We start from the raw sequence: 21,726 nt of genomic DNA on the forward strand, positions 1-21,726 counted from the left end.
GTCAATGGCAGGGCGGTACCGTGGAATTATGAACGAGTGACAGTGACTTACAAGGGGAAAGAAGTTAAAGAAGAAGTATGTGAGACCCATGGCTTGACTCAATCGGGGAGATGCTTTGCCCCCAAAGAGTTGACAAAAGCTAAAAGCTGGAAAGACAACCCATTGCTAGTGAAGAAAACTGTGACTGAGGAAGAAGCAGAGGAGTTCTTGTTGAGGAAGACACTGACTCAGATTTCATTATTGTCATTATTGATCCATTCCGACGAGCACCGTCGGGCTTTGATGAAGATCCTGATGAGGCCCACGTTCCTGACAAAATCTCAGTAAACCACTTGGAAAAGATAGCTAACAAGATATTTAAGGTGAACAGAGTCACTTTTTTTGATGATGAGTTGCCCATGGAGGGTATCGAGCACAATAGAGCCCTCTATCTGACAGTGAAATACGAAGATTCCGTGGTTACTTGGGTACTGGTTGACAATGGTTCCAGCGCGAACATTTGCCCTCTCTCCACTCTGAACAAGTTGAAGGTGGATGATGAAAGAATTCACAAGAACAATATCTGTGTTCGGGATTCGACGACGGGGAGAAAGATTCAGTCAGAGACATAGTGCTTGAGCTTACAATAGGGCCAGTTGAATTTACCATGGAGTTCCAGGTGCTCGATATGGTTGTTTCTTACAATCTATTGTTAGGTAGACCCTGGATTCATGCTGCCAAAGCGGTTCCATCTACTCTGCATCAAATGGTCAAGTTTGAATGGGATAGACAGGAAATCGTTGTGCACGACGAAGATAATTGGTGTTTCCCAGCAATGCCATTGTACTTAATTATACAGGATCTGAGGCAGGTGCATCTAGTTACCCGTTCGGCGTGCATAGTTGATCCCTACTTTGAGACTTCATGGTGAGCTACCTTCTGAGTCGTTCTGCAGCAGCTAGAGTCTTCTTTATGGTTTACTTTTTTGTCTATTTCCTCCCAAATAGTAGGCTAGTAGTATTCTTTTGTATATTCTACTAGATAGCACACACACTTGTGACACCAGGTCTTGGCACACTCACTAGTAGACTTAGATTTTGGGTTTGCTTATATGATTCTGATTAGTACTTATTGCTTCTACTTATTTATTAATTCGGGATGTTAATGGGTATAAGATTTGGTATTTGAGGGGTGTTGGTGGCAAGAATGTGGTAGGTATTTTAGTTGATAGGGATCTAAGGGAGTTAGTGGTAGATGTCAGAAGGGTGAGTGATAGGCTGTTGATATTAAGCTAGTGGTTAATGGGTTTACTCTTAATGTGATTAGTGCTTACACGCCTCAAGTGGGACTAAGCGAGGAAGTCAAGAGGCGCTTCTGGGATGATTTAGATGAGGTCATGTGTAGTATCCCACAGTCCGAGAAGATTTTCATAGGGGGTGACTTTTATGGTCATGTTGGGAGACGACTAGGGGTTATGATGAGGTGCATGGCGGGTTCGATTTTGTGGTTAGAAATGAGGGTGGTACTTTGTTGTTGGAGTTTTATAAGCTTTTGACTTGGTGCTAGTTAACATGGGTTTTAAGAAGAAGGAGGAAAACTTGGTCACTTTTCGGAGTAGTGCGGCCAAGACTCAGATTTATTTTCTTCTCATCTGGAGAGGTGATAAGAGCCTTTGTACGAATTGCAAGGTTATCATGAGTGAGTATTTGTCGATGCAGCATAGGCTCTTGATGATGGACTTGGAGGTCAAGGTAGCTAGGAAGATGAGAGTGGTGTTCTGCCAAACCTAACATCAAGTGGGGAGCATTGACTAAGGGAAAGGTTTAGGAGTTGGGGGAGAAGTTGTTGGCTATGGGGGCCTATAGGAATAGTAGGGACGCAAGTAGTATGTGGAACATGACAACAAATTGCATTAGGGAAGCAGCTTGGGAGGTATTAGGGGTCTCAAAGGGTTACTCTGGTGGCCACAAGGGGGACTGGTGATGGAATGGGGAGATCCAAGGTAAATTGGAATCTAAGAAAGCGGCGTATTTAAAGCTAATGGGGAGCACGGACGAGGAAAAGCGGAGGTCGTATAGGGAGTATTATAAGAAGGCAAGGAGAGAGGCGAAGTTCGCTGTCACGACGGCTAAGTTTGTAGTTTTTGAAAGATTGTATGAGGATCTTGGGGGGAAAAGGAGGGGAGAGGAAGCTATACAAGTTAGCCAAGATTAGGGAGAGGAAGGCTCGGGACCTGGATCAAGTGAGGTGCATCAAAGACAAAGATGGTAAGATATTGGTGGGAGAGGCATGTATCAGGCATTATCGCGCCCCCTTTTCCTTCTTTGCATAGGAAAATCGGGTTTATGACATTTTTTGGGGTATAGGACAATTCATTCCTTTTGGGAACTAGGTTTTCCATTTGAAGAGTCGCCACCTAATGAGTTAAGGTGCATTAGGACACCTATAAAGTTCATTTCTAAGTTTGTTTGATAACCAGAGATAAGGTAAGGGCTTGAAATTATCTTAAGGGTAAGGTGTTAGGCACCCCTCAAGATCCACTAGTGTGGTTCCCGGCCAGACAGTTTTGTGAATTTGTACATTTAGCAAATAGACAAGTATAGGCTCAAGTAGTAAGGGATTTAGGTTTAAACACATAAGGGTTTGAAAACAATCAAAAGGCGAATTTTGAAAGGGAGCTACATTTTTTAAAAATACTTGAAAATATAAAAGGAGAGAGGAGTCCTAGGTTTATTTATAATATGGATAACATCAATGCGATACCCGGCATGACACTCCTCAGGAGAGCGGATACACGTGGTATTAGCACACCGTTCATCATATCTATATCTACCCTTCCCACCCTATTAAGGTATTAAAGCGCGGATTGGTCTCGACCTCTATTGCATGCTATTACCCGTCCAATTCCTATCAGTCCCGGAGGAATTTAAGACTACTATTCCTATAAGGGGGAGGATTTTAGGCTGACTGTTAGGTTTTCAAAGGGTAAAAAGACTAAGGCGACATTCAAAACACATAGGACTGTATATTAGAGGAAACATGTAAGCAACTAAGAGGCTCATATATACCTCCTCAAGTAAAGCACATAAATAGCACGACTCAAACACATTTAGGATCTGAATTTAAAGTACTAAGGCAAGGGGAATTTTAATTGTTGAAGTTGGCCAGTTTATTACATAACTCAGATAAGAAGTCCAAATCAGGCCTGCCTTCTGGTTGTAGCAGTTACTAATTAACAAAGGCGGATTCAGTTTTTATTGTTATCAACTAAGGCTTGCCTAAGTGTGTTGGTGATATCCTATAAGCATGACGTCTATTACTGATTTAGAATGTAGCAAAGTAGTGACCTTTTTAAAATGAGCGATTTGAGATCCTATAGGCATGCTTTCTAAATAGTATTAATAAAAGGAGAGCGGGTTGTTTAAAACTAGTTAAGAACAGTACGAGTCAAATTGATTTTAAACTAGACTAGTTTCAGATCCTATAGGCATGATCTCTATTATTGCTAATTTTTTAATTCCTATAGACATAATATCTAATTGAACATGAAACGAAGCAGGCAGGATTTACTTGAAATTCCTATAGGCATGATTTCTAGGAGAAATACTGATTTTAACCTTATGAACATGATGTCTGATTATAGTCGTTTAGATCCTATAGGCATGATGTCTAAGTGTGGTAATAAAACATGTAGAATTTAAAACAGGTCCTATAGGCCTGTTATCTAAATGTAGAATTAAAACATGCAGAATTTAAAGAAATGGATCCTATAGGCATGTTCTCTACCCTTCTAATAGCTAAACATGCATAATTACCCATCCCCTTTCCACTAGCCAACCCCTAATATTTGTTACAAATTATTACAGACCAAATACTGAATTACATCAGAAAAAGTGTAAAACAAGAAGTTACAACCATAGGAAGCCTGATTCTTGACTTCCTCTCTGAGTTATGGAATAAACCACCTCAAGCACCACTTTGTTTCAAAGCCTTTCTCAGACCTGGGTGTGTCAAAGTTCCCTAAGGGTCTCAAAAGACCCCGGGCAGTGCTTACACCCAGGATTGCATAACCAGATAGAGGTGAGTGTAGTGTGAAAGGGCCAGCCCTTATGTGTCCAGGTTCAGAGGGAGCTCATGGGTCCCAAGACAAGGCTCACACAAGAGGGGCAGAACCTAAGTTCTAAGAGTATAGTGGAAGTGCAGAAACAAAAGATTTATTTAAAACTAGGTTGAGAATAGTAAGGGGTAGAGGTAATTTGAAAACAGTAGCAGTAAAACTTAAACTACACAGGATCATCAGTTGCACAAAGGGGCCATAGATTTGGGAATACATTGCATGAAGCATATGTCCCTAGGAGGGGGTCAGGTTTGGACATGCACAGCAATAGATGATGCTGATATGCCTACAAACCAGCTAGAGAATACAAACACATAAAGGGATATGGAGTTTGGGATTCATAAGTCAGCAAATAACATAATCAAGTGACTAACAGATTATATACATAAGGGAACACACTAATTTACAGCATGCTTAGTAATGAAACTTGGTTGCATAAACATAAGCAGAAACGGGCAAGAGTGAAGGAAATAGTAAAGAAACATGTTGTTGTTGATGTTTGAAGATTAACTATGACATACCAGTAAGAAGCAAAGAGCAGAAAGGAAAAGTAAGCAAATTTCCACAAGGCAGTAACACAAGGCAGTAACACAAGTAGTAATAGAGAAAAGAGAGAGAGTTTTGAGTGAAGTGTGTGTTCTGAACTTAGATTGTTCGTTCGTGTTTTTGAAAAAAGAGGGGTGCAGGGTATTTATAGTTTTTTGAAAATGAGTGAAGGAGAAGTAATAAGATACAAACATGGAAACAATCACAAGTCAGAATCAATTACACAAGTGATTCCCTTTAATTAAGGAATCACCGTTTAACGGGTAGTAACAGATCCAAATAAAGAAAGAAAATCAATTTGGAAGCAAACTAATTATTGCCATATAAGGGGTAGTAAAAGCATGTCATGAACAATCGAGTCTGAGTACAAAAAATATATGCTTATTTTGGAAAAGAAATCAGCAAGGTAAAACATTATAGTAAAGGGAAAAGAAACAATCAATTTTAAACAGGCGAGTGAAATTAGGGCTCATGCAAGAAAAGCTCTTGAAATCATTCCCAAAATCAAGATCAATCAAGGAAGAAACTTCAGCATATAAATAAAGTAAACAGAAACATCAGACATGCTAGGCCAAGCACATTGGCAAAAGAAACAACATACAATAGTAGCAGAAATAAGCATATGATTCAGTAGTGAACAAAGTTAGATAGTTAGGGCTCACACGTATAGCCAAAGTGAAGAAGAGAGTCAAACAAGCAGAGGTCTCACAGTAACAGGTGAGGAATTCATAGTCGAGTTGAAATATAGTAAAAGTCAGATAAGTCACATAAAGAAAAGAGAGTCTGAAACAAGAAACTTTCAATCGAATCAAGTGCATACTCAAACAAACAGTTTCAGACCAAAAAGACCTAGGGTTTTTCAACAATAAACGAGTTTAAAAGATGATAAAACAAATAATTCAAATAAGAACAAGAAACTTAATCAAACACGGACACACCTAACAAACAGTTTTAGAACTCGAATAAAACCACAAAAAGAACTAGGGTTTTAACATGCTGAAATAGATAGAAGAACGACATGAGCAAAACTTAGCAAAACCATAAACACATTAAAATCAGAGATCTTTGAAAAGCAAAACTTAAAGGAAAACCCTAATCGATCGGAGAAGATGAAGGGTCGTTTTGAAAGAAAGTTGAAAGACTTTCAATAAAACACTTAAAAAACTCATACCAAGTACAGATCTAAAGTATATCTGAAAGAAAAATCAAAAGATCTTAAAGATTAGGGTTTCGGAAAACCCAGAAAAGGTGAGAAAGACCTTGAAAGTATCCGATCTAACCAGGAAAGTCAAGGATCTGCCTTTAAAGGCCATGAATGGCCGGAGAAAGGTCATGGATGACCGGAGAAAAGCTATGAACAAAAGTTGAGAAACGATTAGACCAGATTCCTTCGAGGACTGGCCATGAAACCACAGAGACCAACACCAAAGAGCCATGGGAGGCTGCTATATATGTCAAATAACCACGAGGGGCCATGGATTAGGAAGGTATCAGGGTGGGGTAAGAGGGCGGCGGCTAAGGTTCATGAGAGTTTCAGAGAGAGTTGAGAGACAAAGGGGATTCAAGGGCGGTGGTTGGTGAGAAATGAGATAGGTTTAGGGGTCGTTCAGGGTTAAAAAAGGTAAGGGGTAATGGGGGCGTTGATCTAAATGATCAACGACTGGGATTAAAGAGGTTAGGTGGGGGTCCGGGTTTGGGTGGTTTAGTTGAGTTAGGGGTCAGGTTTAAGTGGGAATTGGGCCGGGGAAAATTGGGTCTAATTTGGGGTTCAAATTAGGTTACATTTGAAATGAAATTGGGCTATCATTTAAATAGCCATTTTTCACTTTTAATTTATAAAAAATAGTAAATAAATTTTTGAAAACCAATTGAAAGCACTAAGATGATTTATAATACATAATTAACAATTTAAAAATATAACATCCCATTTTATAAACATGAGATAAATTTAAACCTAAAAATGACTAATATTGCAATTATATGCAATTAAGATTAAACAATACTAAATAAATTTGTAAAAATATGCAAAAAAATAAATTAGCTATATTTTAGAATAATATAAATTTTAAACAAATGAATTACCAAAATAATGATTTTGGAAATAATTATTGGGGTTTTTATGGATAAAGGGGGAAATAAATTGATTTAAAAACCTTTAAAAATTATGAAAAAATAATAAAACATTTGGACCTGCTTATATATACATATATATGCTATTTTGAAAGTATTTTGCATAATGAAAAAAGTATATAGGGAAATATTGGGTATCAACAGCTGCCCCTCTTTACCTGGAAGGATGAAAGAGTTGTCGGGTAAAGATATGATGACCAATTTTGATCGAACGAAATGGTTCGAAGAAGTTAGGCTGCGCCCTGGCTTCTGAGTTTCCTACATATACCTGGTTTTATAGGAATCAGACCATATGTAGTTCAGAATCTGTCGACGGAGTATGCCGATGGAGACTTTCCAAGAATGGATGCAATATCTAGGACAGGGTGAGTGGGCAGCTTATGAGAATGTTTAAGGTTATATATGGCTGCGGGAACTGGAGCGGGCTTGCTCCTGCTGGAATGGTCGTCGCTCTCCAGTGTACCTGCAATTAGAAACAATACAAGCGTATACCGTGCATAAATTTAAACATGATATAGATTCCCGTCGGACCATGAATGTTGTCTTCGGATGGTTAGGATGACGTCCTTAGACCATGACGTCCTGGGCCATGAAGTGTACAATAAAGGATTTACAGGCCATGAAATGATGCTCTCGGGCTATGAGGATGGTACCTCAGAACCATGATGCCTTTGAATAATGCCATGCAAAAGATTAAAAGGGATCCTCAGGCCATGACATGGTGTTCTCGGGATATGAAGATGGTGCCTCCGTAAGATGAAGCCTTTGGATAATATAGCGATCTTTCAGCCCATGAGATGCAGTGTGTGGTGATCTTTCAGCCTATGAGATGCAGTATGTGGCGATCTTTCAGCCCATGAGATGCAGTATGTGGCGATCTTTTAGCTATGCAGATGCAATATGTGGCAATCTTTCAACCATGTAGATGTAGTATGAGGCGATCTTTCAGCCATGCAGATATAGTATGAGGCGATCTTTCAGCCATGCAGACGTATTATGAGGCGATCTTTCATCCATGCAAATGTAGTATGAGGCGATCTTTCCGCCGTAAGATGAAGTATGAGGTGATCTTTTAGCCATGCAGATGTAGTATAAGGCGATCTTTCAGCTGTAAGATGCAGTAAGGTAGTTTTTAGCCTTATGCGGGGATGAAGGCAGTGTTTAGCCTTATGCAATGAAAATGCAGGTGGAGGTAGAGCTTAATCTCGAAAGGCAGAATGGTAGCCTTATGCAATGCAAAATGCAGATGGAGATAGCGTTTAGTCTCGGAAGGCAGAATGGTAGCCTTATGCAATGCAAAAATGCAGATGGAGGTAGAGCTTAACCTCGGAAGGCAGAATGGTAGCCTTATGCAATGCAGATGTAGATGGAGACAGAGTTTAGTCTCGGAAGGCAGAATGGTAGCCTTATGCAATGAAAAAATGGAGATGGAGACATCGTTTAGTCTCGGAAGGCAGAATGGTAGCCTTATGCAAGAAATAAAATGGCAAATGGTAGTAGAGCTTTCTTAGCTGATAGTAGATCTCGACATTGTGATTGCTGGGGACATTGTGATATGCGAAATATCACTGGTGTGTGCGGATAACGAATATTGGTAGGTGCAACGATTTTGAGAGTTGTATTACTGAATAATGTTTGTTCCATGGGAGTATAGTATGTTTGATGATTTCACAATCCAAGTGTCTGCATCCAAATAAAAATCGTGAGTTTTGTAAAAAGGAGGTTAGTTCGTATCCTCACTGGCTTTGCTTGACCTGCTCGACTCTGATCTGGTGATACTATATGTATCATTGGGGTAGCGTTTCTAAACAAAGCAATTTCAGTAATATGCATGATTTTGTAAAAATATGACATAATAATATTTTAGATGAACCGACGAATGTGACATGGTTCGGGACATTGCAACCTCTCTTGCTACAAAATTTTGAGGGTCCTCCTCAAAATTTTGCACCAATTTAATGGGTTGATGCTCCTGACTGTTGCTTGCGACGATCGGCTGAAATTACTTCGGAATTTTAAGGGTCCTCCTCAAAATTCTGCCCCAGTTTCCAATTGCGGGGGGAAATGAAATTTTATTGAATTGTGACAGAACCCATAGGGCTGCCTATGTATCCCCTCTTAAATGGGAATCAGGCCAGGCGTAGTTCAAATTACATCATATAAGGGAAGCATGAAAATTACACATAGTAGCACTTGACTGCATCCGAATTGATCGATTTTGGCCAGACTTCCCCGTCCATTTCTGCGAGTATGAGGGCTCCTCCAGTCAGAATGCGGTAAACCATGTATGGACCCTGCCAGTTAGGATAGAATTTCCCTTTGGCTTCGTCTTGATGCGGAAAAAGTTTCTTTAACACCAGCTGCCCTGGTGTGAACTGTCTCAACTTGACTCGTTTGTTGAATTTGTTCTGATATAGTTGACCATGGCAGACTGCATTCATTCTCTTTCTGTCTATAAGGGCTAGTTGCACATAATGACTTTTTACCCATTCGGTGTCATCGAGCTCAGCTTCTTGTATGATCCTTAGGGAAGAAATTTCTACCTCAGCGGGAATGACAGCTTCTGTACCATAAACCAGCATATAGGGGGTTGCCCCAGTTGATGTGCGGACTGTGGTGCGGTACCCTAATAGAGCAAATGATGACTTTTTGTTCCACTGTTTATGCTTCTCTATCATTTTCCTCAATATCTTCTTGATATTCTTATTGGCAGCTTCTACAGCTCCATTCATTTGAGGCTTGTAGGCTGTGGAATTCTTGTTTTTGATCTTGAAGGTTTCACACATAGCTTTCATGAAGTCACTATTGAGGTTGGAGCCATTATCAGTAATGATCGATTCTGGAATCCCGAATCAATAAACAATATGGTCGCGGACAAAGTCTGCCACAACTTTCTTAGTTACCGCTCTGTAAGATGCTGCTTCGACCCATTTGGTGAAATAGCTGATTTCTACTAGGATAAACCTATGTCTATTGGACACGGTAGGCTCGATTGGTCCAATAATGTCCATTCCCAGGCAGCGAACGGCCATGGTGAGCTTGTTGCATTAAGCTCATTTGGACGTACCTTTATCATGTCTGCATGTATCTAATAGCGATGGCATTTTTGGACATACTAGATGCAGTCTGTTTCCATAGTCATCCAAAAGTAACTGGCCCGAAGTACTTTCTTTGCTAAGACAAAATCGTTCATATTTGAACTGCACGTCCCAGCATGAATTTCTCTTAGTAGCCTGGATGCTTCCTTTGCGTTGACACACCTTAATAGTCCTAAATCAGGAGTCCTCCTATACAGTATTCCTCCGTTGTGAAAGAAATTGTTGGACAACCTCCGAAGGGTGCATTTCTGAGTATGATTTGCAAGATCTAGGTATTCTCCTTATGCCAAATATTTCTTGATATCATGAAACCAGGGCTTTCCATCTGCTTCCTCTTCGACATGAGCACAATAAGCTAGCTGATCATGGATCTTTACTAGAATGGGATCAATGAAATTCTTTTCCGGATACTGTATCATAGATGATAGGGTAGCCAATGCATCGACAAACTCATTCTGAATTCTGGGAATATGTTAGAATTCCGTCTTTGTGAACCTTTTCCTCAGTTCCTGTACTTGATGCAAATATGGGAGTATCTTGGAGTTCTTGGTTGCCCATTCTCTCATACCTGATATATAAGTAGGCTTGAATCTCCAATTACTAACAACTCTTGAAAATTCATGTCAATGGCCAATTTGAGCCCTAGGATGTAGGCTTCATACTTTGCCATGTTGTTGGTGCACGGGAACTTGAGTTTGGCAGACACCGGATAATACTGACCGATTTCTGATACTAGGACTGCTCCTATGCCAACTCCTTTAAAGTTTGCCGCTCCATCGAAAAACATTCTACAACCGTCATAGGATTTTGCAATATCTTCTACTATGAATTATAGCTCTTCGTCAGGAAAATACATTTTTCAGGGGTTCGTATTCTCCATCCACGGGATTTTTAGCAAGGTGATCTGCTAGTGCTTGTCCCTTGATTGCTTTCTGAGTCACGTAGACAATGTCAAACTCACTCAATAGGCTTTGCCACTTGGCTAGCTTACCAGTGGGCATGGGCTTCTAAAAGATGTACTTCAAAGGATCCATCCTTGATATGAGATATGTAGTACAGGCACAAAAGTAATGCCTCAGCTACTAAGCTACCCAAGTCAAAGCACAACAGGTGCGCTCCAACAGAGAATACCAGGCCTCGTACGGGGTGAACTTCTTACTGAGATAATAAATGTCTTGCTCCTATCTACTCGTTTCATCATGCTGCCCTAGAACACAACCAAAAGCTCCATCTAATACTGCAAGGTAGAGTAATAGGGGTCTACCTGGCTCGGGCGAGACCAAGACTAGTGGCGTTGATAGGTACTCCTTGATTCTGTCGAAGGCATTTTGGCAGTCATCAGCCCATATGGTAGCGGCGTCCTTCTTCAACATCTTAAAGATTGGCTCATAGATAACTGTAGATTGTGCTATGAACCGGCTGATGTAGTTGAGTCTCCCCAAGAAACTGATCACATCCTTCTTATTCCTTGGCGATGGTAATTCTTGAATAGCTTTGACTTTTTATGGATCCAGTTCTATTCCTTAGAGACTCACAATATACCCAAGCAATTTCCCAGCAGGAACCCCAAATGCTTCAGTTTCAGGTTGTACCTTCACAATCTATTGAAGAACTTCCTCAAATCCTCTATGAGATCCGTGGCCTTCTTGGACTTGATGATGGAATCATCTACATATACCTCAATCTCCTTGTGTATCATATCATGGAAAATGGTGGTCATGGCCCTCATGTAGGTGGCCCCTGGATTCTTTAGACCGAACGACATCATCTTGTAACAATACATTCCCCACGGCATAATGAAAGCCATTTTCTCAGCATCTTCTTCATCCATCCAAATCTAATGATAACCCGCGAAACAATCTACAAATGACTACAGCTCGTGCTTGGCGCAATTGACAATCAAGATATGTATATTTGGTAAAGGGAAGTCATCTTTCGGACTGGCCCGGTTGAGATCTCAGTAATAGACACAAACTTTGACCTTCCCATCCTTCTTTGGCACTGGCACGATGTTGGCTAGCCATGTCGGGTATTCTACTACCTTGAGAACCTTAGCTTTCACTTGTTTGGTGACTTCTTCCTTGATTTTCAAACTCATGTCAGGCTTGAACATTCTGAGCTTTTGCTTTATTGGAGGACATGTCGGATCAGTTGGTAGTTTGTGAGCCACAATAGACGTACTCAGACCAGTCATGACATCATACGACCATGCAAATATGTCCTCATATCCCTTTAGAAATTATGTAATCTCTTCTTTCCGGACAGCACTAGGTAGACGCTGATTCATGTTTCCTTGACGTTTTCTGCATCTCCCAAGTTAACAATTTATGTCTCATCCAGGTTGGACTTGGGTCTATTCTCAAAGTTCTCAATTTCTTTGACAATATCATATGGTATGTCATCTTCCTCTGAATCAATGTCAGTTTGTTGCATTGTCTCATTGCATGTCACAGTCATTGGTTCATCAAGATAAGTAATAGTAATGTTGTATAAGTAAAGTAATGAGAGAAAAATAATAATGAATGTTGATTCATAAGAAAAGTCAAAATACTTTGATAAAGTGCATAACTATTTTGAACATTGAAGATCTTATTGCGGGAATTAAAAATGCAAAAAGAAAATCATTTATTAAATAAAAACAGTGCATGATACTTGTTTTAGCCTTGCTACCCCGAGGCTCGCCGGGCTCTGTTTGTCTTGATAGTCCAGTTATTGAGGCGTGCTCCTCTGCTCACATCCTGTATGGAAGGGCCTTCATCCCCCTCCTCCTCGAGAATAACACAACAACCCATGTCATTGTCTTCCAGGAACAAGTCCTTCACCGTGGCCAGGGCTTCTTCTTCCTCTGACCCATAAACAATGTCGTCCTGCTGGAAAGTCTGCTCCAAATACAGTATTGGTTGCTCTAGTGGGTAGTAAGGACCGCGCCATGGTGACGACCAGTTGTTGAATTCTTCCCAAGTGTACTCATATCCCAGACCGAAAGTGGTTCTATGTTTCTTGAGCTTTATGGGCTTAGAGATTCCTTGGAGGTTCTTTCCGAGCCCTTTTCCAGGTTCGTACCCACTCCAGTTTAGAATACTCTCAATTTTGTTATCCAACCACTTATCTTTGTTAGCAACATTTACCCTTTCAATGTGGTGGTAAGTCTCTCCAGCTAATTTCCTTCTTCTTTCGATTGCTGGAATGGTCTGGTGACTGTATATCGGGTTGCTACCATCGTCGTGAATGATCACCTCTTGATGCTTCCATTCGAATTTTACTTCCTGATGTAGTGTTGATGCTACGGCCCCAGCAGCATGAATCCACGGCCGTCCTTATAGAAGATTGTAAGATGTCGTCACGTCTATCACTTGGAAGTCGACATCGAACCATATTGGTCCCATTTGCAAGCATAGGACAGTCTTACCAATGGTGGACCTCTGAGAACCATCGAAGGCTTTCACATTGATTGTTCCATCCTTTATCTCGTGTAGTCCTTTACCCAACTTCTTGAGTGTTACCAGTGGACAAATGTTGAGACTGGAACCTCCATCGATCAGGATTCTGGTGATAAAATAGTCCTCGCATTGTACAGTGATGTGCAGTGCCTTGTTGTACCCCAAACCTTCAGGTGGCAACTCATCCTCGTGAAAGGTAATCTTATGGCTCTCCAACACTTGTCCTACCATGTTGGCCATCTCCCCATCAGTGATTTTGCTTGGTACGTATGCTTCACTCAGCACCTTTAGGAGAGCATTCTTGTGTGCCTCAGAATTTTGTAGCAAAGCAAGAATGGAGATTTGTGCTGGCATTTTGTTCAATTGGTCAATGACCAAGTATTCCTTAGCATGTATCTTTCTCCAAAGATTGTCTGGACCTGTCCCAATGATGGGTGGCTGGTTGGAGACCTGCTTTCTTGACTCAGCTAGATGTTCAGGGGTATAGACTCTGCCAGTTCTTCTCATACCCTGTCCTGCAGTAGTATCTTCGAACCTGACCTTGCCTTTCCTCCTAGCCTCAACTGTATAGTCCTAGGGTACAGCCTTTGTGTGGAATGGTGTCATGGTCAACATCTCCATTGGGATTGGTGTGTCTACCCTTACTCCGAATGGAGCATGTGCCTTGGGTGGTAAAACTACAACTTCAAATGGTGTGGGTACATTCACCAGAGACACGAATTCGACCTCAATTGGTGCTCGTGTCTTTGCAGATGATGTCGCTTCAAACTCGAGTGGTACAAATATATTTACTTCAGCGTCCCCGGATGGTTGGATCTGGACTATGATTGGATTAAGAGTAGCTATTGGCTTCTTTGGGTCATCACCTTCTGCAATCAAACTGATTGATCCCTCGGGATCCCAATCATCCTCTATTTCAATCACGTGGACACATCCACCTTTGTGGTCTGGTAGAGGGTTGTTGCGGACATTTGAAGCGGGTTTCTTTGCCACAATAATTTTGTTATCAATTAAAGTTTGGATCTTGTCTTTTAAGGAACAACATTCGTCGATGGTGTGCCCTTTCATGCCAGAGTGGTATACACAGGATTTGTTTGGGTTAACCTACTGAGAAGGGTTCTCAGGGGTCGCATAAGGGATAGGGGTGACATAACTAGCAGTTTTGAGTCTCTCGTACAATTGGTCAATGGGTTCAGCAATGGTCGTATATTATTTTGGAGGTCTGCGATCAAAATTAGGTCAGGGTCTAGGGAAGTTTTGGCATGCAAGAGGTGGTTGATAGTGGGATGGTTGAGCATTATTGGTTTGGTAGACATGAGCGGGTTGGGAGTATCTGGGTGAAGTAGGCTGATATATGGGAGGTAGAGCTTGATATGAGGGTGAAGGTGTTTTGTAATTTGGGGTTGGCTGGTATATGAGTGGAGGTGTTGGGTAAGTTTGGTATTTGAGTGAGGATTTGGTTCTCTGTGCAACCATTACGACCCCTACGTCCTTTTTCTTGGACACACCACCAGACCGCAAGGCCTTATTTGTAGCTTGTAAGGCCTCGATGTTTGTAACTATTCCGCTTTTGATACTCTCTTCAATCCTTTGACCCAATTTGATAATGTCAGAGAATTTGTGGCTCTCGATCATCATTAGTCATTCATAATATTGTGGGTCCTGAGCCCGGACAAAGAATTTGTTCATCTGTTCTTCCTCTAAGGTAGGTCTTACCTTAGCATCTTCGGACCTCCAGCAAGTAGCATACTCGCAAAACATTTATGTAGGCTTCTTCTTTAGATTCTGCATATAGAACACATCCGGTGCATTCTCTGTGTTAAACATGAACCTGTCCATAAAGTCGGATGCCATGATTACCCAGCTTGACCACTTCTTTGGATCTTGGCTGATGTACCAAGACAATGCATCTCCTATCAGACTCCTCATGAACAGCTTCATGTGGATTCTCCTGTCTTTCCCTACTCCAACCAGCTTGTCGCAGTACGTCCTTAAATGGACTCTTGGATCACCTGTGCCGTCAAACATTTCGAACTTCAGAGATTTGTACCCCTCGGGAAGTTCGACATCGGGCTGTATGCAAAGATCTTCATAGTTTAGCCCCTCAATTCCCTTTCTTCCTTCAATGCCTTGAATCCGGCTAGTCAACTTCTTAAGTTCCTCAGCCAAGTTCCTGATGAGCAGGTCTTTTTCGTCAGACTTAGGTGTGCTTTAGATAGGTTGGGTGGAATATGGCATGGTCTCCACGTAGATAGGGGTGTTATGGTGGCATGTGAAATTGGTCATTTGTGGAGTTTTGGAGTTCTGGGATGAGTATTGAAGTGTTGTTTGGGGTATGGCATGTGTTGCATTGGGTCTTTGGTAGAATAGTGTGAAGGGCGGGATGATTCTGTTGCTTTGGGATGTTTTGATGTGGTGTAGGGTTTTAAGTATTGGGAAAGGTGATATATGGGGTGCTGAGGGAAAATGACAGGCTTGCCAGATTCCGAACTTGATCGAGCTCTTCTTGGAATTTCAACAGCTTTTGTTCAAGTTGGGATACATTCTCCTTAGGAACATGAGTACCATGGCCATTAGTAGCCTCTACCCATTCAATTGGATTCTCCTTTCTGACGTTGTTCAAATCTTCCATTTTGCCTTTGTTATTATTTTTGACAGGACTAAGATGAGGAGTGGGTGGAGGGCCCCCGGATCTCATGGAATAGGATTATGTTGCCAGAGTGCATAAACTAACCTTTGGGGAAGGGAATAATAAAAACAAAACAAAGAATAAAACAAAAAGGTAACCAAGTTAGTGAGGATCATAAAAAGGTATTACAGTATTTAAACACATAGTGCATGAATGTAAATCATGTCCTAATTTGGGGACCTCTTTGTGCCCTAGGTGGGCCTATCGACAAATTGATTTGGAGAACTTAGGATTCTAAATGCCTCATTTTATTGATAAAAATAAGACGAATCCGAAATCAACACTAAACAATCAGGAAAAAGTCACTAATGGCCATTGGCCTTATTACATTTATAAAGAGAAAAGATAAACTCCTATCTATTTGGTCCTAGAAGGACCTTCCCCAGATTCGGCATCCTTGGCTCCGTCGAACAGCTTTCCCGGCTCGCGAAGTCCCAGCAATAGGTATGCTCTGGCTAGGTGTCCGTCTTCTGTCCCTTCAGCATTTTGACAATCATTGACCCTTTTGAGAAACTTTCTCTACAATTCCACTATGCCTCGCTCCAAGTATCCTTGTCGCTTGCTGGCACTGACATCCATGTCCTTCCATTCGTCAATCAGCTTCTGGTTGGATTCTTGTATTTTGCAGTGTTTACTTTCTCACTCACGGATCCTTTTGCGCAGCTAGTTGTATTTGACTTGTGCCTCATCCTTTTCGTTTATAATCCTATGTCCTCGAGCAAACCCTGGCTGGCCCAGACCATCATGATTGTCTTCCAACCAACCTGAGTAGAAAGGAGTGCAACTAGCATGATACCTATCTGGCTCGATGGTATCTCTCCCCATTATGATCTTGCAGTTCCATATATGTTGAGCTTGGCACTTGTAAGGGCTATCATCATTCTGGAAGTCAGCCCGGAAATGACTCATCTTGTCGACCCTGGGTATAACCTGCGTCCTACCAGCTTGTCTCATAACTTGGAGAGGGACGTAAGGATAGGTTCCTCTCAAACCAATCAATATCAGGACAGGTGCATCTCTGGATCGGGCGATGAACTCCTCGGTTGGAAACCACTCAAATATCCATTGAACCTGTTTTTCGGTCAGATTATCAAATAGCTCCAACCATCCTTTGGCATCCTCAGGCTGAGCGAACATATCGGGGATTTAATTCATTCGCTTTGGATGATGGAAAGCGATGTGATCATCCCAGTCCCTTCGCTGAATCTCTTGTCGGTATTCGCCCTTTTGGAGGTATTCCATGAGCCAGAGTTGAAGTAATAAATTGCAGCCTTCGAAGTGCTTTGCTCCTTGTTGACACTTCTCCAAGGCTCGATATATGTCAGCAATGATCATGGGCACGATGCTGAATGGCTGCCCACCGATCCTTTCTATTAAGCTCTTAGTTACCATAGCCAGCCTAGTGTGGATTCTTGCTTTCTCTATCGGAAACACGATCAGCCCCAGAAAATAAAACATGAAGACGAAAAACCTTCGATGGATGTGCCCCAAAGATGTGCTGGCAAATTCGTCAGGGTAGGTACGATATGATTTCCTGTGACCGTACCTTTCATACAAATAGTCAAAAGGAATGTAGGATTCCTTCAAACATGTCAATTCTGGATTCTTCTTTAAACCCATCATTTTGAGGAAACCCCTACCTTTATGATTCTCAGGCATCAGCAGACCCGAAATTTCCCATACTAGACCGGCCAATCCTCCTATCCCCTCTAGCAAGCGTGTCATTTCAGTGTCCCTAAAGCGGAATACAACCCTTTCACAATCCCAACACAGTGTGGCACCTTCTATGATCCTGTTATTAGGTTGGATCTCCAGAAGGGATGGTAGATTTCCCATATATTTGCGGATGAGGGTTTGATCACTAGAGTGAAGGTCTTTCCACCAGCTTAGCAGTCTTGGGTGGATGTTGGTGACCATACCGAATCTAGGGACTTCGTACGGCATTTTTTTACAAAACAAAAAGGATAGGCCCTAACCCCCCACTAGACTCGACTATTTAATACCAATAATTAGCATGAACCATTTAGTTCTCCAAATAAATGCACAGAACGTGGTGGTGTCCGTTTGGGTTCAGAAAAACCCGGTGGACTTTGGACATAGGCTATCTTAAAGGATCATTATATGGACAACATAACTGACCCGGTTAGGTTTGACCATGATGTATGCACAATTTAAACAGAGTAAGGTTTCTATAGGGGTTTAGACTAGTACCATTGAGCGGACAACTCAAGGGGGAAGGCACGGAACTGTCCACTGCACCGCTGATCGACTGGTTTTATCACAAATATGCCTTTCCGAATTTAGGGGGGTAAAAATATAGGAAGAGTACAAACACACATTGTAAGTGTTGCTATGGTATTTATTTGGCACGAGTGGAGTATGATGTCGAACATGATTATGCAATAATTAAAACATGTTGACACATATTTGCACGTTAACAAAGTGATAAATACAGCAGTTTCATAATTTAAAGCAATAATGAAGGAAGGAAACAAAGAAGATATGTCAGTTTTGTATCTTTAAAAAGAAATTAAATGCTTAAAGAAATTCAAACAAGTAACTGCACATAAAGGAGGTACAAATTCACAAGAACAAATTGTCGCGCCCCCTTTTTCTAAGGCGAAATAGGGTTCATGACATTTGGGAGGACAACTCGTTCCCTCTTGGGAATTGGGTTTTTTGGGTTAAAGAGTTGCCACCAAATGATTAAAGTGCATTAGTACACTAAAGAAGAGTTCGAGTTGGAAAATCAGAGTTCGGGTAAGGGCTAGAAATTATCTCGAGGGGAAGGTGTTAGGCACCCCCCAAGATCCACTAGTGTGGTTCTCTGCCATGTTACAATTGTGGCTTTGAATAACAAGTAAGCAAATAGAAGTCTCAAGTAGAGGGGGGTTTTCACATAATATTGCAAGCAAATTGAGATTTTGACAAAAGTAAAAAAAGCAGAAATTTTAAAGAAATAGTTTGAGAATAAAATAAACAAATAAAGGAAAAGGGGTCCTAGGTTTACAAATAGTATGGATCAAATCAATCCAATGCCCGGTAATAACTCCTCAAAAGAGGGGCTACACGCGGTATTAGCACACCAGTCATCATGTCCATATCTACCCTTTCCCACCCCGTTAAGGTATTAAAGCGCGGAATAGTATCGTTTCTTATTGCATGCTATTACCCATCCCAATCCTATCAGTCCTAGAGGCATTTGAGACTACTAATCCTAAAGGGGAGGGAGTTGGGGGCTTTTTCAGAGTTTTAAAAGGATAAAAAGTCTAGGCGACAAACAAAACACATAAGCAATTAGGGGGAAAACAAATAGCAGTTAAGGCTCAAACAAGCCTCCTCACTCAGAGGAGCAAATATATAGCATGACTTCAAATATTGGTTATGGTCTGAATTAAAGCGTTAGGACAGGCTGATTTATCACATATTTCTCAGATGAGGTGTCCGAATTAGCCTTGTCTAATTGTAGTTTATCAAAACTGACACAGTTAATTAATCACCTAATGGTTTGCCTAGGTGAGACCAATAGACATGACATCTAACAATACTGATTTTAAAGAAAGGATTACTGGTTTTATAAACAAGGGTTCTGCAGATTGTAAACGGTATTACTACTGATTTTAAAATCAGAGATGGAATAGCGAAACGGATTCAATTGATTACTCCTATAGGCATGCTTTCTAAGCGTTATTGGTTTTTAAACGATTGCAAAAATGCAAGAGTCCTATAGGCATGATATCTAGAATGAAGTTGATTATTATTAAACCTATGATTGTTTGCCCAATGACATGTATATGCAGCAGTGCAGAAAACCTATGATCATGATTTCTATATGCAGAAATGCAGAAATTAGAGACAGGATTTCTATATGCAGAAATGCAGAAACCTAGATACATGATTTCTATATGCAGAAATGCAGAAACCTAGATACAGGATTTCTATATGCAGAAATGCAGAAACCTAGATACAGGATTTCAATATACAGAAACGCAGAACTTATATGCATAATTTCTAAGATGCATAAATTTATAAGTAACCTATAGGCATGTTGTTTATGTGAATGCAGTAATCAGAAAATCCTATAGGCAAGTTATCTACCCGTTTGCATACATTCATCCCATACCTTTCCACTGGCCATCCTCAATAGTCATTACAAATTATTACAGACCCGAATGACTCAAAAAAAGGTAAAAAAAATTACATCAGAAGTTCCAGCTACAACCAAACAACCTAATTCAGACTCAAAGTCCAACAATATGAGATAAACCAACTTCCAGGATTGGATTTCCAAAAGCCTTTTTCATACTTGGGATGTGTCAAAGTTCCTAAGAGTAAGTGTAAGTGCATGGGGGGGATCAAGGAAAGCCATGGCAGGCTGGTGGTCATGCCCTACAATTGGGAGTGCTGGCACACCCCTGACCAGCCTGTCAGCCAAAATTGGGAGTTAGGATCTATGGAGGATTAGGTTTGGACCAGAGCAGTAATCTGGATACTGCCAGGCCATGAACCTTAACTCAAACACATAGAAGGGAATAGGGGTAGGGATTCATAACAGAAAACAAATGCAAGGAAAGAACACACATAGTTAACATTAATGATGAACAACAAAGTAAACAGGATTACAGAAAACTATAAATAAACACATAGGGGTGAGGCAGGAAAGCTAAATTAGAACATAGCAGTTTTAGGGAAAACAAACAAGTAAAAGTATTCTTGAAAAGGCCAAGTTGCAAGCAAAAGTTCCAAAAGATCCCAGAAAAGAGCGAAATGTTGTAAGAGTATTGAACTCAAAGCAATAAAGTGTATAAGTAAGTTGAAAGAATTGATCTAAAAGTTTGAGGTATTGAACTCGAAGTGATGTCAAAAGTGCAGAAGGGTAGTCCCTTTTATAGTGCAGAAAACGAGTAAGAAAAGGTAAGGAAATAACTTTGAAATCAGTCACATATGATCTCCCTTCAGTTAAGCGATTTGATTTCAAACCGGTAGAATACAATCGAGGAAAGAAATTTGATTAACTCTTTTCACAGTAGCATAAAAAGGGTAAATACATAGAGTTTATTTAAGGCAAAAGTCCATTGGTACTTGGTTTGTAAAGAAAAAGGAAAGGGAATCAATCAGATAGTTAGTAAAATCAACATTACAGGCTTAGTTCGAATGAACCAAGTCAGGAATATGTAAAGAGGGTTCAATCGAAGAAAAATCAGTGACAATTCGTCAGCTTTATTAAAAGGATTTCAGAATCAATCAATCAGTTGGTAAAAACCTTTTGAAAGAGAAATTTCACATATATAAAGCATACGAATCAAACGAAAGGAATCGTCAGGTTACTCAGAAAAAGAGTCAAACATTGAAAGACTTAGAGTCACAAACAAAAGGGAATCGAGTTTAGTTACAGACTCATAGTGATTCTAAAAGCCTAGGGTCCCAAAGTGGAACCCTAATATCACTTGCCAAAGAAACCCCCAAATCCTAGGGTTTCGAATTTAGTCAGACATAGAGGTGAGAGAGCAGGTCATTGAAAAAGGCTCAGAAGTATCTTCCAAACACTTTATGAGAAACAAACATACATGAGAAAGAACTGATTCAAGGTCATGAGAACATGTTTGAGAAAACTTGGAGTTTAAACAAGTTTAGAAGAAAGAGATGATACGATCTTAAACAAAATCAGGTGAAATATGCATAGCAAGAACACAAACAGAGCTAAATAAAGTGAACAAAATCAAAGAA

This window comes from Nicotiana sylvestris, chromosome 5, assembly GCF_000393655.2.
Source record: "Nicotiana sylvestris chromosome 5, ASM39365v2, whole genome shotgun sequence".
Lineage (NCBI taxonomy): Eukaryota > Viridiplantae > Streptophyta > Magnoliopsida > Solanales > Solanaceae > Nicotiana > Nicotiana sylvestris.